A 19,088-nucleotide genomic window follows, 5' to 3' on the forward strand; every position below is an offset into this window, starting at 1 on the left:
ATGTTAAATCACCTAAATGTTAAAAGTTCAAATTAGGAAAAAAATAAGAGAAAAGTCTTAGTAATTTTATGGCTATTAAGAACAAAATTATGAAAAGAAAAATAAGTAGGAATATGTCAGAAATAAAAATTATCCATCACAGAGTACAGTCATTAGAGTGGAAAGACAAATGCAGAACAGGAAAAAAAACATTTCTAGACGTGTACCTGATGAAGGGTTGATTCCAGAAAATATAAGGAACTCAATTCAGCAACAAACATGAATAATTGAATTTAAAAATGGATATTGAAGTGACATTTCTCTAAAGAAGATACACAAATTGTCAGCAATTGAAGGAAAATATGCCCAACATCGCTAATGCTTAGAGAAATCTAAGTTAGAACTACAATGAGACACTATTTTATGTCCACTTACATGATTACTGTTTTATTAAAGAAAAAAAAAAGCAAGTATTGATGAAACTGGAGAAATTGGAACTCTGATGCACTGGTAGTGGAAACGTACAACAGAGCCTCTACTGTGAAAAATAGTATGACAGTTCCTCAAAATTAAAAATGGAATTGTTTATACAGATGAATGTGCATTTTGTATTTGTCTATTCAAAGTGGTTGGGATAGATATATAGTTACATTCTGTTAATGAATAGAATGATGTGTTCTAATGGTGTTTGTAAATAGGATATCAAGTCTGCATCTTGAACAGCAATTAACCACTAAGAAGAATGTATGTAGTGTGTTAATTATTGAAACTGTCCTACTGATTTGATTTGAAACTGTCTCATTGCTATTTGTTTATCAATAAAATTATGGCAAAAAAAAATGGAATTGTCAAATGATCCAGCAACCCCTTCTGGGTAACTACATTAAAAGAAATGAAGGTAGAGATTCTAAGCTATATTTCTGCACCCTCATCATAGCCAAAGGGTAGAAATGACCCAAATATCAATGAATGGCTAAAGAAGTTTTTTAAAAAGTAGAGGCAATACAGTGATTTACTCAGTTTTAATAAGGAAGGCAACTCTGACATATGTTACACACAAATGAGCTTGAGTACATTAAACTAAGTGAAATAAGGCAATCACAAGAAGATAAATAGTGTTTGATTCCACTGTACAGGGCAACTAGAGTGGTCACGTTCACATAGAAGGCTGAAAGGTTAATTGGTAGGGACTGGGGGAAGGGAAGCAAGGGCTCTTCATGGCTGTTCACTTCAGTTTTGTGTGATGAGGGATTCTGGAGATCCGTTGCACAGCAATATGAATGTACTTAACAGTACTGAGCTGGACACTTGAAGTTGGTTAAAGATGGTACATTTTATTTTATGTAGTTTATATGGTAAACACTTGCAGAAATTATTTAAAGGTGATGTTAATACAGTATTTGGCAACAATTGATCAGATCTGCTTATACTTTTAGATTTAAGCAGTTTTACAAAGAACACTTTGATGTAAAAGTATTACTGCAGTGTAAGTCTTTAAATACACATCTTTCCAATCATAAATTACAGTTGAATTTTAGAGAAATATTAGAATTTAGCATGGGTCTGAAAAAATACCAGCTAGTTTTAGTCTTGTTATCTAAGCAGTCATGCTTTGAATTTTCATGCTTCAGAAAGGATTCATATTTTTTTTTTCTAACTCACAGTTACAGATACACTTGATGAACCAAGCATTATTAGTAGGGTGGTATTAAGAACCATTGTAGTAGTATTTTTGAACATTTAAATTTTTATACAGTCTATTTTCTGCCAAGATTGATATTTAGAATTAGTTTTTTGGGGGGAGAGGGGAACGGCATGTAGTGCCAGGGATTGAACCGTGGTCTCTGCAGTTGCCTAAGCTTGCTAAGGAGGTACTTTAGATTTCCGATTTTGGTGGCCCATAGAATTAGTTTTTATGCAAAGCCCATATGTTGTTTAACACAGTCTGAGGAAGACATGCAGACTGACAGATTCCTACATCTCTCTCACGGGGAATACATGTTTCATTTATTTCAACACTCATTTCATGCTGGAGTTTTTTGTTTTTATTTTTGTTTTTACTAGGCTGAGAATTTTATTAATCTGTTTCAAACTTTATTTCCAGGCTTCTCCAGCTTAATTGGCTGCAAAAAATGAATTGTATGTAAGCAAAAATTGAAAAGAGCTGCAATGTCTAAGGGGCTTGGGCTTCAAAATATTAGAGATCTAGATTTTATCAGATCCATAAACAAAAACAATTTTAAAAAGTAGTGATAATATAAAATAACAGCTCCCAATAATTTCTTCCAAGTGCGATCTTTTTCAGAAGCTGACTTGGTTCAGTTTGCCTCATTCTTAGAAGCCTCATCAAAATTCTCCACGAGATCTGGAACCTCGTCATCATCCTCCTCTCTAGTAGCAAGCGGGGCTTCTCCATCCACAGATTTTGTGGGCAGAGTTTCCGCCGGTCTCCTCAAACTAATCAGACTGCCTGCACCAAGCTGGTTCAAGATGCGGGATAGCATTTCTGTCAGCTGTTTCGTCTCAGCATGGCCTGTAAGAGTCACAGTGTTTGCTGCCGGAGATGCCTGAACTTTTGGGTTGTTGAAATGGGTAACTGTTCCCTGGTTTGTAAACATACTCACCTCTTCAATACCAGAGATATTGTTTACTCCAACTTCTGTAATGAGAACTGAAGTTTTTTTATCATCTGCCGTGGTTGTTCTATGAACTACCTTCTTTCTGTGAGCAGTTCCTTGCCCAGCAGTGCGCACTTGTGCCTGCAGTTTGGCGAGTTTTTTCTGGTTCGTGATGGTTTCTTTCATCTTGTCAGAGCAGATGTGGGGCAGCACGGGGCACTAGGGCTGTCGCTCAGGAGGTCTCAGGTAGACCAGCTGACATTAGGCACACACACGAGGGGACCCAAGATGGCAGCTAGAAGGCTCATGTCAGAGTTTCAATAATTGTGTATTAAAAAGAAAGTTCAGGGCTGGGGAAATAGCTCAGTAGAATAAACACTTGCCTGGCAAGCGCAAGGGCTTGAGTTCAATCCCCGCTTCTGCCAAAAAAAAAAAAAAAAAAGAAAAGAAAGTTCATAGAAACATTGAAGAAATCAAATGGATAGTATGTTGTCAGCTTCCTTTCTGAGTAAAGAAACCCTAGAAATAAGGTGGAAAATGTGGTAAAACGGGGAGAAGAAAGGAAGATGGGGAAGCAAACAAGGAGAGGGGCTAGGAAGGCAGCAGCTCTCACTACTCTGTAGTGTTCGCCTGTTCTGACCGTGGAGAAGTATGAAGTGACATAATACTGCCTGAGGTACATGTAGCAGGTCAGATTTTAAGTTGAATTACACACTGATAATTAGTGATTTTTTAAATTTCCTCTAAATTTCCTATATTCCTTGAAGAGAAAAGTGAAAGAAATCTGTTCTTCCTAGTCTTTTATTTATCTTTAATTAAGTTAATTGGTACATTTAGGCCTACATAATGATCACATTCATTATACGGAATTTGTACCTATGCATGATATGTCTTGATTCTTTTTTCCGCTGTGGTGGACTGACAGCTGCTGGTCAGTGGTGCTGGGTGTGGGAGGCCCACCTGAGGATTGTTGCTGACAGAGTAAGAGGCAGAACTAGAGAGGAAGTAGAAAGGCTGTACAGAGCTTTTGGGAACTGTTGGTTCTCCTGCAAGAGCATGTCACTCTGGATTTCTTGATGAATTCAGTTGTTCTTATCATTGAATGAGTTCAGGACCTTGTCACTGAGAATGACCACAGTTCACTTTGGAGAGCTCTGGTCCTCAATTGGAGCGTTTCCTGACTCCAGAGGGGTAGATGGTGCACTGCTCAGTCTCCTGGAGGAGCTTGTTGCCTTAGACTTTTGTAGCTTCCACCACTGACCTTTGGACCTTTTCAGCACAGTTTCTTGAAACAGGCCTGTATGAGACAGTATTGTGGACTCTTGGCCTCCCGTTGGACTCGTGGCGGACATTGTTATGGGCTCTAGATTTTCTTTCTTTCTTTCTTTCTTTCTTTCTTTCTTTCTTTCTTTCTTTCTTTCTTTTTTTTAATGTATTTACTACAGGGTCTCACTACACAGATCGGACTCCGAGTGATCCTTCTGCCTTCAGCCTCCCAAGCACTGGGATTATAGTAGGCGTGTACTGTCACTCCCAGTCTCAGTAGCTGGCTCAGCAGAGCTGGCACGGCATGGTAGGGATTGAACCCTGGTCCCTGTGCCTGCCTGAGCAGGTGCTTTAGTCCGCTAAGATATCTGGTCAGCCCTGGGCTCTAGATTTTCAACTGGACTCATGCCAGATGTTATCATGGGATCTAGCTGGCTTCCTTGGTCTTTATTGTATGGACATATTTCTTGTACTTTTTAAAATATGACTCTGGGTGACTGTTACAAAATAATCTTATACTTAAATGTCCTGTATTGTACTATTTCCCCTTGTAAATGCCTGACTACAACACGTTCCCTTACTAGTCTTTTAAAAATGAATTTGTAGTTTTATCAAAATCTGTGTATCTCTGTGAACACATTCACAGATAGGCACATGCTTATGTATGCTTTTACTTTATAAAATAGTGTTATTTGTTATTGATGAACATTAGCCTAATATTACCATAATTAACAAATTTAATTTAGGTTAGGATGTGACCTTTTGCTAATTGGCAGCTTTGCATTCGTTGGTATTCTGGTTTTAAAATACTATGTTTGACTGAACTGATCTGTCTAAATTTAGAGAGCAGAGACACTTGCAAATGTTTGCTTTGAAATTAAATTGTTTCTATATTGTTGCTTGTTATTTTAATATACTTTTTTGATTTTTATAAATGACTTTGGTTTGTATAAATATAGTAGTTTTTGATCACAGGTGTTTTTTGAGACTTCTAATTTAATCCAGATTCCATTTATGTTGGAACTTTTTGCAATTACTCCAGACTTGCTTATTTTCTTTTATCAAAGAATTGCAGTAACTTTATTGAGTTATGTAGTACCTTGTACATTTTGGAAAGTGTGGTTTCCAGAAGTGAATAAGATTGCTATCCTATTTAGAGAGAATGCTCCTGTTATCTTAGTAAGAACCATTTTAAGGTGGAAGTGTCTGTCATTTGAGGTAGAACGGAAGGAATCACACAGAGTGAAAAACAAGCAAAGGTGGGGTGGGGTGTGGGGTGTGGGGAGGCGGCCATGTAGTGAAACAGACCCGCACAGTTGGGCTTCCATCTCTGCAGGTATTTTTTCTCTCACAACAGATTGATGTCCGTCAACAGTATAACCGCTATTTACATGGTACCTACATTGTGTTAATTATTATAAGGAGTGTAATGTGGTTCATCTGAGTTTAGAATTCCAGGTGAGAAGCTTTTTTTCCTTCCGACCCTTGCAAACATCACTTGTTCCCTGATTTTCAGAATCAAGAAACCCTTGATTTTTTATCTTTGTTGCTTAGTATAAAACCTCCCACCCACTTCTCTCTGGAAGCTTTCAGGATTTTCTCTTCCTCAGGGATCTGAAACTTCACAGTGAAATTCATGTTGTTTTATTTTCATCTATGTGTGGGCTTTTTAAATTCCCATTCAGCCTTTAGTTCTGGGAGATTGTCTCGAATTATCTCTTCCTTCTGTTTTTTCCGTTCTTTCTTTTTGGCATCTTTTTATTTAGAGGTTGGACATCCTCCACTGTCATTTGATTTTCCTATTCACCTAAGTCCTATATTTTCCATCTTTTTGTCTTTACATTCTTTCTTAGACATTTGACTGTTTTTCAACTCCCTGATTGCAGTTTCAGTGTGTGTGCATGCATGCGTGCATGCGGGTGTGTGTGTGTGTGTGTTTCTCAGTATCCATGGAGAATTCTCTCAAAAGCTGTAGATAATAAAATCTGTAGTCAGTCTCTTACATATTTTCATGCAAACTGTGCCCATTCTCCTGCATACCTGCAATGATTTCTGGATTCCTTACAATAACCAATACAATGGAGATATTAGGTAAATAGTTGTTATATTGTTTAGTTTTAATGATAAGAAAAAAGTGCATGTTAAGTACAAAAGCATTTTTTTCCTGAATGTTTTTTATTGCTTTTGGTTAAATCCATGGACGTGGAGCCCATGGATTCTACATAAAAAATATTTGTGTCTGTTCAAGTGGGCCTTATCAACTGTGTTTCTTTGTATAATCTGGCTAGTTGCTTTATTAGTAAACTTTGATGCTGGTATCTTTCAGTCTTTTTTTCTTGACTTTGTCAGATCCCATAGGAAATATTTCCAGTGAAAGTATGGTTCTAGCTACCATCAGTCTGGAAGCCCATTGAGCAGGAAGTCTGGTGAACTGTCAATGTTCAATATGGAAAATTTTAAATGGTATTTCAGTTTTAAGTAAGGTATATCTGCCTTTAGTTGTTCCTAGGTCTTCCATTCCAGGCATTCCTGCCATCCCTTTCCAGAATAAGCCTTTAATTTTATTCCAGAATGGGCTAGAGCAGTTGTAGGCTATCTAAAGTTGAAGGAGTTGCGGGGGGGGGGGAGCGGGTAAGGGAGGAAGGCAAGCATCGTGATTCTAGCACAGATTTTCTCTCAGTTCTTATTAGCTTCATCTCTACCCTGGCACCCAGATGTACCTGGTGCTGCCAGTTCTTGAGCCATTTGAGGATTGTTTGTTCATGTGGGTTGGTTTTTCAACTGTTTCCTACTGCTGTCTGGTGCTTGTTCTAAATGGATCCTCATTTGTCCATCTGTTTTATAACCTACAAAATTTTGTCACTGTTGTCTTCTCTCTCATTTTGTTTATCTACGTAGTTTCTAGAAATCTCTTTTCTGTAGTTTTGAAGTAATGGGAATGGCATGTGCCAAAGAAATTAGAAAATCGTGAAGTATGAGTCCTCCAGTCTTCATTTTCTTTACATTTTTAGTGTCTTTCTGTTCTCCCTTGTCTTGAAGGACAGTGAACACTTCCTTATAAATGATTTGCTCCCATTTCTTTTTAGTAGTATATATTTTTAATGTTAACTGCATTAAAATTCATTATTTTAGCAAATATTTCAGTGCATGTATGCACTGATGCTGTAGGAGGTCGTTGTATTCTTAAGCTAAAGTTGGTGCTTCAGAGCTATGTTGAGAAAAATAATTAAGACACATTCTAGGATCATAGTGAAGCATATGAGGGAATAAGCCATGAGTTTTCTCATTAGAAAAATTATAAACTCATAGGAAACATAATTAAACACTAAGTTTACTGATAGGTTTGTATCAGACAGTAACAGTAGAGGGAAAAACTTGTGAGCCTGGGTAACTTCATCTCTCCTTGGGTCTTTTGTCACAGATCCTTAAATATTTAAAATTGAGCTTCTCCATCTTATGATCCAACTTTTATTTCAAGAGTTGTAGGTTTGCACGTAACCTTAAAGGGGTTTATTAGCTCTCCCCTGGTTGATTCTACTTGTGTTCTTTTTACTACATTGTTCCAACTTGTTGACTCTTCCTTTGCTGATGTGTCTCCAGTGTGTCTATTCAGTTCTAGCATCTTAACATTTTTATTCAGTTGTCTTCATGTGCCAGGTATTGTGCGAGAACTGGGGCTGAGGCCCTGATATCCCTTCGTGGACGTAGTAGCATGAACCCTGATGATTTCAGAGAAGTGGGGTGTAGCAGCAGTGCTTGCCACAGGACTACACGGGAGAAGACCTGAGACAGTGGAGCTAGGTCGGCCTTGTGTAGTCACTGAAATGCATTCATCAGCGCTGAGGGTATTTTTGCTGCTAGTGCAGTGTTAGCAAGGGTAACAGCTGGAGGAATATTTATTCATCAAATATTTGTTGAGTGCCAACTGAGTGTCAGACAATTGTTCTGAAACTGGATGTAGTAATGAACAAAACATGGAAGTCCCTGTGTTTGTGGGTAGGGACTATTGGTGTAAGTTGATGGGATAGTAGCATCAGTGGTGGTAAGTGCCTAGGAAAGTGGGAGAGCAGAAGGATGGAATGGGAGAGTTCGGACCTGAATCTGGACTTGAGTAATTCTCCTACAGGATTCATAGAACCCGGAGGTTGAGGAGGTGCTTCAAGATCTGTCAGCATTTGTTTTGAATCTGTTTTTTTTTTTTTTTTTTTTAGTATACTTTAAAGCATTTCAAAATTAGTAATGAAACATAGCATGGGAAAACATATATGTTATGTATGAAATTTTATACATCCAGTACCTCCAAAATAAATAATTATTGTATGCTACTACAGTAGTTTATTTTTAGAAAAATCTGGATTTGAACAGTTTTATTTGTATTGACATAATTTGACTTACTTTAACCTAAAGGTAAATTTACTGCAATAAAATAGGTCTTATGCATTTTGTAGAATGAGAATCTGCTCTAAACTTATTTGAAAATCACTTTTTAAGAATTAAACACCCCCCCCAAAAAAAAAAAACAAAGAATTAAACACACCCTTGCTCTTTCTTGCTTTTAGCACTTTCCTCTAATGTCTCTTACATATCATTGCTTGAGTTACTTTTCTTAAAACATTGAAGCTTTAATTAAATGCCTGGAACTCAGATCCTACTATAGAAGAAAGCAGAACTAGGTATTAGGTATGACTTTGCTATAAATGTTCTGTGATCTTAAGCAAACCTTCATTTCTCATCTATTGAGTATCTTCTCTGCTCTAAATTTTCTTTTCTGTGCCTTCCTCCCAGTCCTTGATGATCTGTCTGTAGCTTGTCCATCCAGTCCCCACCCCCTCTGCCATTTCCTCTGCTCTACTCTGGTCATGTTCTTCATTCCTGTCTCTTCCCTCTCATATGCTGATTGAGTATGCTCTGCATATATTCATGTTATTTGCTCACCTCAGACTGGCCTCTTTAGGATTTAAACTCTGCGTAGTCTTCTAAAACTTAATGGTTAAGGGAATTTTTTGGAATCACAATAGCAATGCAAAATGTATTCTGTTATTAATGTGCTGTAGTATGGAGGAGGTGGAGAACTGGGAACAAGCCATTTGATGTGCAGGGAACCTTGCTGGAACAGTGGCCACTGGCTGTGTATGGGTTTTTCAAATGAAAATCAATTGAAATCAGGTTTAGCGAAACATTTAGCTTCTCCGTCTCACTGTTCACATTTGGCTTGTGGTTGGTTACTCTGACAGACAGTGTGGATGTGAAACATTTTTATCATGACAGAAAGAGCTGTAGAACAGTGCTTGTTACATAATTGTTTTGTAGGGACTTTTGAGGAGAACTAGACATGCAGATGGTTCAGAAGGCGTTGTTTGCAGAAACAGGTAATGAGTATAGACAGTGTTAGAGGACTGAGTGGCAAGAAGGCACACAAGGAGAAAGGTGATTATCGGGGGGCGGGGAGAGAACATTCTAAAGGCAAAGAATAAGTTGTGGCAATGGAAAGACTGAATCTTTTCTGAATGTTGGAGGAAGAGTGTGTAGGAGGATGTAGGCCTATTGGATGTTGGGAAAACAAGTGAAACAGATTTTATTCTAAGTTTACACTGAGGTCCCCAAAGGTTGCAACAATATAGTAAGTGGCAGTGACTCGCAAATTCCAGGGTGAATGTTTGTAAGTTTTAGCCAAGGGCCAATATGTGGTGGAGCTACACTTGCCTGTTTGACTACAGAACAAGGACAGACACCCACATGGGAGCAGTTCTGTTTTCATTAAAAGCAGGATAGCTCAATCTGTTTCCCTTTGACCAGGAGACAGTCAGGTGGTCTTTTAAAAACTGGCCCACCAGAGAGCCCTTCCTGCAGGTACCATAGGCCATCAGAGGCAGATGACACAGGGTGGACTGAGTTGTAAGTGATCACTGGGAAGAAGATACTTGAGCCCTGGGGGCTACACAAAGCTATTCCCAGCAGCAAAACCCATGAAAGGGCCTCTGAGGAGCCAGGCACTGTGACTGGTTCAGGAAGAAGCTGGCAGGAGTAAGAGCAAACCTCTGTTTTGGGAGTGGTATGGAGGCAGAAGGCAGACAGTGGAGTTTAGAGTTTGGGCCTGGATGTTTTCCCCACTGAAATGTGAAATGTTTTGTGCTTACTCATAATGAAAGGATTAATTTGTTACAAATGCTGGAAAAGTCTTGGAATAGGTTTCCTATGGGTCAATCAATTAATAGGGTTCTGGATAAATTTAAAGGTATGTGGGAAAAGGATACAGGTTTTCACTGCCTGCCTTCACTTGATTGTACAGAGTTGGACTTCTGTGAGGTACAGAAAGTCTGGAAAAGCTGTCAGAGATATGGTAAGTACTAAGAAATCAAAGAATAATAACCTGAAGTGTGCCCAGTTCAGCAGGAGCTAAGAGAACCAATCCAATGGGAGATTTTGCTTCCCTTTGCACGAGTGATATGTAGGTTGGTGTAAAGAAGAGATTGTTACATATTTATGTGAACTTCATAGTGTTGGTAATATGAAGCCTCATAGTTTTGTGACATTTTGAGCTAAGAGTGTAGTACATGGAGAATGCTTCTATCATGTAGCCGACTGTGTGGGAGTTTAAGTGGCCTTTGATGTTGTTAGGATGATAGCATAGGTGTTCCTTTCATTTTTTAACATGTGAAGTGGAAACAGTGTATTGTGGTTGGAATGTGAGTAGTGTATTATTTCTGTTTCTAAAATTGGCTTATTTTTTATGTGCATTACATTAGGCCTCTCATCACTGATCATTAGTTAGGGTGCCATCAGCTGTGGGTGGCAGAAGCCCTCAGACAGGTTGGTTTAAGTAACTGGAGTGGGGCAGGCTCCGACTTCCTTCTCCCTGTGATTCTCAAGGCTGCACCACCACCCCCCCATCTTCACTGTATTTGCAGCAAAGTGCTAGAATCAATTCTAAGTGGTTCCATCCCGCAAGCAGACTGAAAATGGCCTCTTTCTGCAGTGTCCCTAAAGCAGTCCTTCTGGAGACTTCTGCTTACATCTTGCTATCTAGAAATGGGTCACATCTCACCTCTGAACTACTTACTGATGGTGAGGGGAAAAGGAATCCTCATAAGCTATTTCCTAAACTAATAAATATGTGCTTGCTAGGGCTGGGAATAGTCAGCATCCCCCTAAGCACATGACGTGGGGAAGAAGAGTGGATACCTAAACCATATCTGAGTTCTGTTAAGAAGGAAGAGAAAGGAAAGGTATATTGCCTTAGGGTCTTATATCTGCTCCTAGAATTGTATATAATGGCTAGTACAGTTATTTAAAAATGACTAGTTACAGATTAAATGGTAAGGATATAATATGTGTAGACTTAACTATGACAGAACCCCGAAAGATAGTGAGTTAAATAATATTTTAAAAGGTATTTCTCTTTCAGTGGTAACAATTCAAAGGTAAATGTGGCCCAGAGCTAGTGGGGTGTCTTAGGATTGTAATAGCAAAGAACCCTCCAACCCCAATTCTCAGAGTTGGAGAACAAAGAAATTTCACATCATATCATAATCACATTCCAAGGAAAGCTTCTGAGTTAGTATATTTCTGTTTTATAAGGCCAGAGACATAAGTTCCACTCATGGTCCCCAATAGAAAGTGGAGAATGAGAACAAGGATGAGAAGATAGCCCATGTATAAAGCTCGGGATTAGGTGTGGCCATTCCTTCTCACAATTTTTGGCAACACATAGACACATGGGGATATCAAACCTGAAAAAGCCTGGGAAATGTGGTTTCATAGGACATTTTCCTAAAGTCATCACTATTGCCAACCAACAGAAAGAGAGAAGTCCAAACTCAGGCCTGGTGTCTTTCAGGTTATGACACCGACATTGCACCTATCATTTCTGCCAGTAGCTTCCTGTTTGCCTACATATAGCCTCACGGCTGCACTGGAGAGAAGTCAGGAAATGTAGTTTGTAGGCAAGAGGCCAGGCATGTGAGAAGCGAGAAATTGATTATAGTAGACTAGTTTTCTGTCTCACAGTGGTTTGAGCTCTTCACAGAAGCTATCTGAAGACCTTGGGACAAGGAGATAACTAAGTAGAATAAGCACTTTCCTGACAAGCACATGGTCCTGAGTTTAATCCCTAGTACTACACAAAAAAAACCCAAAAAAAACCCTCCAACTCATTTACTTGCCTAAATCCAGTTGTATGACCATTGCTTCGCTGATGCGGTCACTTGCCATCCTTCTACTGCAGAACAAGACTGATGGTAGTATAGAAGCAGTATTGGTAGAGTTGTTACTAATAATTTATTTCCAAGAGATGCTGTTATAAAGTACGTGAAATTAACCTTCAAAAACAACCTGTATTGTGGTACTGCATATTGTCCACATACTTTTGTAGTTTTATACTTTTATTATTGTCTTAGCCAGTGATGTTATAACAAAATACCTGAGACTGTGGAATTCATAAATAACAGATTTATTGGTTCACTGTTCTGTAGGCTTGGTAGTTCAAAATTCAGTGGCTAGCATCTGGGAGAGCCTTTTAAGTACATTATTTAAAGGCAGAAGGCAGAGGGAGAAGGAAAAGAAGAGAAGGGAAGACAAGAAGAGGGGCCCAGACCAGCCCTTTTGTAAGGAACCCACACCCAGTGAGGCCTGACCTTTCAGCACGTGTACATTGCAGATCGTGTCCAGCTCCTGAACCTTGAAAGATACATTCAATCATAACAGTGCCCTAAGGCTTGTAATTTTTTTAAAAAAATAAACCAGACAATAGGTGTCTTTTTTTTGGACATAATTTTATTGATAAACAAATAGCAATGAGACAGTTTCAAAACAAATCGGTAGGACAGTTTCAATAATTAACACACTGCATACACTCTCCTTAGTGGTTAGTTGCTGTACAAGATGCGGACTTCATTTCCTATTTACAAACACCATTAGAACAAATCATTCTATTCATTAAGAGAATGTAACTATATATCTATCCTAACCACTTTGAATACACAGATACAAAATGGACATTCATCTGTATACCCTTTTTTTGTTAAGTTCCATTATTTGAATATTATAGGTATGTAAACTCGGCAAAATATTCTAAAAGAGTCCAGCAGCCCATAATAGTATTGGGTCTTCCGCTTGACTGGCAATGTCAGAAATTGTTGACCCGAGTCTCCCACAGCTCAACATAACAGCATGGCTTTACTTCTTACGTTTCGTTTTTATACTTTTCTACTGGATGGTTAAGACCAAGGTAAAGCAGGACCTATGCAATAAGAGTTGTAGCTTTTGGGTCTGATAAGGTCAGTGAAATCCCCTCAGGATTTATCCTGAGATCCTGTACCTCAGATTGTAGAACCTTTGTCAGTGTCAGCCATGTGGATGAATCATGGCCATTGCTTGGCCAATGTGCTCTCTGTGAAAGCCTGAGAGAATGTTTTCTCTCCATGTGACTCTCCTTAGGCACACTCTATGTCATCGATCACTTTCCTCTTTGGCCCCACAATCTCCTTGATCATAAAATTTGGGACACTACTGAGTTACATGACATTACAGTACAAGTTCTCATATGTCCTGAGTCTTAATTGACCTTAGAAGGCTAGGGCCAAAATGTTGGCTTTCCTTGTAGCCCTCCTTTTTCTCTAATTTTGGTCTGCAAACTTAGGTTGTTAAACATCCAGAAGACAAGCTTATTGTTATTATCAAACAACTTAGGCTGTCAAGCTTAACCTCACTATCTGTCTGCATATCAAACATCTTAGGTATAATATGGAACAGGTATTTTCCATCAAGTATTGATATGTTGAACTTTAAGTCCCTACAGAATATGATAAAAAACATTTAAAAATTAGAATATATTTTAAAAATAGGCATAAAGAATTATATACTTCTCATGTTTGTACATAAGTCCAAAAATCTCACCATATACAACCTTGAAGCAGGACAGTACCACAATATTCCTTTTCCTATGTCTTGCTTTCCTTCACCACCCCCTTCTTGAACATCCACCTACCGAGATAGGTGTCTTTTAAAAAGCAAGTAATGGATTCTCTGAAAGTGTGTTTGGACTTTTGATTCTGCTACTCTGAGGTGACTGCTCACTTTATCTGGCAAAGTATTTTTTGAGGAGTTGATGAGGTTTCCAACTTGCTTGACAGGACATTGTCCTAAGTATTGTCTTTAATATTTGTTCCTCTGTACACTACATTCAGGCCTTTTTGGTACAAAAAGATTTTGATATAAAAATATGTACAAACTCATTCAGGAAGGTTTATGAGTAAGTATTTTTTGTTAAAATGGAATTAAATGTTAAAATCCTTTCTAGCTTTTTGGCAACCTATTTGAGACCCCTCTTGTCTCTCAGGAGCTATTCCTTTTTTCTTTCTTTCTTTTTTTTTTTTTTTTTTTTTTTGGTTTGAACCGGGGATTGAATTCAGGTCCTTGTGCTTGCCAGGCAAGCGGTTATTCTACTGAGCCATCTCCCTGGCCCCTCAGGAGCTATTCCTGTTCCCCTGTTTCCCATTCCTGTTCCCCATTCCTTTAATCCAATACATTTTCCTACTCTTAAAAAATTTCAGTTATGACCTCCTATATAATAGCTCAGTGAAGGCAGGCATTTTTATGTTTTCTTTATTCCTCTATGTTCAACACTCAGAGCAGTTCCTGCATGTAATAGGTACAAAATAAAGGTGATTAATGAATTAGTAGATCAGTAAAATATAGTTTATGTGTGATGAGTTAAGCCTGATTTTTGCCTCTGTACTTGTGGATCATTTCTTTGGCATTAGGTTGCAATAATGTTTATTTGCTGTACCTCCTAAGGGAAGAAAAGTGTGGCAAGTGTTTGAGTCCTTCCTGATTCTGCGTAACTTCATCAGGCTACTACTGTGCACAGAAAGGCACAGAAAGGTGACATGTGCTACGGCCTCACAGACTTCTGCTGTATCGGGGATTTGTGAACTAGAGGGAGGAGAGGAAGCATTCTATTTCATCCCAACAAAAAGCACTGACTTATTTCCAGTAGAGCAGAGGATGGGGAGGATGGGGAAGAAACAAGGTGTTTTGGATCCTATGCTAACTTTCAGGGTTAGGAACATATGGCTGGACAGAATTTAAAAACTAAGTAGGAAAAAAAAACCAAAAAAAAAACTAAGTAGGTAACGACTTGTTTTGTGATTTATGTCCTCCTTATACTGCACCATAGATTTCAGAACTCACATGTTATTGAAAATATGAGCAGGAGAGAGCAAGTTTTTTTTGTTTTTTTTTTACAAATAGAGCTCTATGCAGACTAAGAGCATGGAATTACAGATGAGTGAGCTCCGTGTGAGTGACTTTTGGAAGTCACCATTTAAACCTAGCATTTAAGGAAAGGTCAAGAAGAAGAGCATTTGGGGTCTGTGAAAGGGCACCCAAAATAGGAGGGTGTGTGTGTATTTGGCTGGTGGAGGGTAGGCCAGAATGTCAGGAGGTTAACCTGCAAGGAGAGTGGGACAGAAGCTGCTTCTGGAGGGAAAGGTGGGGGCAGTCACAGGCATGCACACATAAGGGCTTTTGGTTTATTATGTGGCGTATGAACCAGAAGTGGTTCTGAGCATGGAAGCAACCAGATGAGCTCTGCATCTTAAAGAAGCAGTTCTGCAGAGGGGAGTATGGAGGACTGTTGAGAGGGGGCCAGCCTGGGGTGATGGGGCATGGCCACTTTTCGTGGTCTCACCTGTGTGATTTTCTTTTACGCACAATGCCCCTTTCACAGGCTGTGCTGATCCAGGGAATCCTACTGCATAAAGCAATGCTACAAGAGTTGGAGGACCAACTGCCTGGGCAGTGAGAAGGCTCAGCCTCTTGGCCTTGCTGTGGAGACCATGGGTGTGGTGTCTCTCTGAGCTCAGTACTCTGACTGTGGGGACCAACTAATGTGCTTTGAAGGAGGTGCTGAGGCAGTAAGGTCCCGAGCTCACTCCAGAGTCATAGGTGTGGAGAACACGGGGTTCTATTCCACTGTCTCCAATGGTGCTCTCTGTGGATCTCTCTTGTTCTTGCCATGGTGAAGTCTTATTTGAGTGATTTGTCCTGTCTATGGTGTATTAAGGGTTGTAAAAGTATAGTATGGACACTACGGAAAACTATTAAACCATAGAGAAGTGTGAAATCCTGTTGCATTTGCAACAGTGTGGATGAGACTGCAGATCATTGTGCTTATTATTATAATAAGCCAGGCACACAAAGAGAAGGACTTCATGATCTCGTTCTTACTAGAATCTAAAGAGGTTGGTCTCATAAAAGTTAAAAGTAGAATAGAGCTTACCAGAAGCTGTAAAGAGGAAGGTGGTAGGAGAGATGGGGAAAGGTTGATCACCAGGTGCTAAGTTATGGTCACATAAAAGTAGAAAGTTCAGGTGTGTTATCACAAGGTAGGGTGACTATAAGTAATGATAATGTACTCTCTGTTTCAAAAAAGTAAAAGAAAGAAATTTGAATTTTTCACCACAATGAAATGATAAACATTTGGTGGCTCCACATACTTACCCTGGTTTAAGCATTGATGGAACATACATGTGTTAAAACATCACATGGACCTGATAAATATGTAGAATGTTATATTACATATCCATGTAAATCTGAGGATTCAGGGTATGGCTCAGTAGCATACCAGTGCTTATTTCTTTTTGAGTTCTTCCTAGAGCAGATGACTTTTACCAAATGTCATGAAGTTAGTTACTGGAAGTTTTGGAATTAAAATCTAAGTTTCCTGAAGCCAGGCGAATATTTTCCCCACTATGCAAAGACATATATTAGCACAGTGTTCTTGTTATTTCTAGTGATGACAGCATTTCCAGGTGAAGATGTGAAGTAGGCAGCCGTAAGGGGAGCTGGAGGGAAAAATTGGAATAAATATAGGTTATTATTGTAGGATATCTATCTATCTATCTATCTATATATATATATATCCTAAGTGAACTGTTTTCCATAGTTCCAATTATCTAGCTATATATAGCTTTACATATTATATATAAATAGAAAATAATTGGAACTGTGGAAAGAGTTGACTGAGAGATCTGCACACGGGGGTCTATACTTGGAACTAGCCTGAGGGCAGCTCCTTGAAAAGGAAGGAGAGAACAGGTCATGCACATTGTGAGGCTAAAGCAAGTGACGGAGGTGCTAGAGTGTTCCACTTTTTGAAAAGAAGTTTGTAGTAAGGGGGAGCAAGGTCTAGCTTCTGACCTGGCATGCAGTTAAGAGCTGTAGAAGTTTTTAGGATGAAACATGGGAAGGGGGGAAGTGCTGGAGAGGAAACAATCAGCAAATAAAGACAGAGGAGTTCACTTTAGTTTAACCACGTGTGAGAACCACTGAGGTAACTGGCGCAGTGCTGGGAACTAAGCGTATGTAGACAAGAAGCACGATCCTCACTCTAGGAAGTTTACACAAAAGACGAGTGAGAATAAAACAGGAACAACTGCCGACTCCTGAGCACTGTGTGAGGAAGACTGCAAGCACATTGTGTGTGTTGGCCTGTTTGGTCCTCACAACACCCCAGTGAGTCATTGCTATGCACAAAGAAAAGAACATTCAACCCAGGAAAGGTTAAGGGCTCTGCTCAGCCTGTCAGCTAGTGCAGCTGCGCGGTCAAGGTCAGAGCCCAGCCCTTTCTGGGCACCTTGTGAGTTACATAGACAAACTGCACTGCAGTGCAAGGACAGATGTAAGGATGGTGTGCGGGAATGGTGTAAAGGAGGAGGGGCAAACTTTCTAGCCATGGATAAAGTGGTAGAGGGAAGGTCTCAGAGGAGGAAAAAATAAAAGATGGGATGGATCCAGGTAAAGGAACACCCTGCTGTGACTATAAAGTCCACAACCCATTTTGGTGGCGGTGGTGGTGGTGGTGGTGGTGGTGGTGGTAGTGGTTGTGTGTGTGTGTGTGTGTGTGTGTGTGTGTGTGGCTGTTTTGTCTAGTAATATGCACAGATTTTATTTCTGCTTCTCCTGATTCATCCAAATCACAAAAGACAGTCAAAAGTGACGATATGTTTCTGTGAGCAGTTACGATATATCTTCAAAACTGGAGTATTATTTGAGGTGTATCAAAACTATCATCGGAGTGGGAGTGTAGTTTATGATAGTAAATGAAGCGTGTGTGTATATGTGTAGAAAGTTGCTAATCTAGTCCCTTTTTTGGGAGGCGGAACCCGGGATTGAACTCAGGCTCTTGCGCTTGCCAGGGAAGCACTTATTCCACTGAGCCATCTCCCCGGCCCCTCCCAATCTAGTTCTTTATGTCTGAATGTGGAGAACTGCTAAATTTCTGAGAATCCCTATGTATGCAGGATCTGCATAATTTCTGAGGGAAGACCTAAAAAATTTGGGAAACCAGCTATTGAAAATAGAATTGAAATTATAGAAACAAGTTGATCTTTTGCATAGAAAGATTTATAGACTTTTCTGAGATAAGGATAGAAGGCAGTGTATTACTTATGGTTTTTCTAAGGTGAACCTGCCAGTTTGCTGCCCTGTACCCCGTCTTCCAAGCCACCCCTGGCCCCACCATTGCCCCAGCTCCCCCTCGGCCCTGCCCGCATCCTGGAATCGGGAGTATTGAAAGCACGGAGGTGCTGTGAATCTCAGGAATGGTGTGAGGCTGTCGGCATTGCGTATTAGTTACTAGGTAAAGCATAATAAATGTAATGGTTAGTAGTTTATTTTGGGCCACATAAAAATGCCCCTGCATGAAAACAGTTGTGTCGTTGAGACCGTGTGTGAAAATGGTTCCGCCAAAATGTCAAGTGTGGGCAAAGGGATTATTCTTGGAAGGGAGTAGGGGCGTTTGATAAAGGAAGAAGTTAATTTGGTTTTGAAAGGATGGAGGGTTTTGCTTAACCCCTTTTACAACAGTTACTTACATGCCCCTGAGTTACAGGCAAGGATTTATGTAACTGAAAAAGGGCTCCTCTGTAGTCACATTTTTGACGAGAAAATACTGAGCAGTCGCGTAACACCACCGCCACCTCGTGGTAAAGTGCTGTAGTTCATTGCATTTTATGAAGAGGGTATCTGACATTGCATAGTGTGTACCTTCTCAGTATTTATAGCTCTATAAAAGACGTATTTTTACCTCTAATATTAATTAAGAATTTATGTTCATAAAATTCTCTTAAAAAGGGCTTGGTATTGAAAAAAAGAAGAGCACTTAATTATGGGAATTAACAAATACAAAATAAGTGTAGTCTTGAAAGGCAGTTTTATCTTTCT

At 39.4% G+C, this 19,088-nt stretch overlaps 1 protein-coding gene and 1 pseudogene across 1 annotated transcript in view; both read left to right on the top strand.

Annotated features, from left to right (window-relative positions):
- Positions 1–2,480, top strand: part of LOC105743387 — a 25,172-nt pseudogene extending 22,692 nt beyond the window's left edge.
- Dgkh (diacylglycerol kinase eta) overlaps positions 1–19,088 on the top strand; it is a 221,300-nt gene that overhangs the window by 57,302 nt on the left and 144,910 nt on the right. The gene's annotated exons all lie outside the window — the stretch shown is intronic.

This window comes from Octodon degus, unplaced genomic scaffold (genome assembly GCF_000260255.1).
Source record: "Octodon degus isolate 3935 unplaced genomic scaffold, OctDeg1.0 scaffold00122, whole genome shotgun sequence".
NCBI lineage: Eukaryota > Metazoa > Chordata > Mammalia > Rodentia > Octodontidae > Octodon > Octodon degus.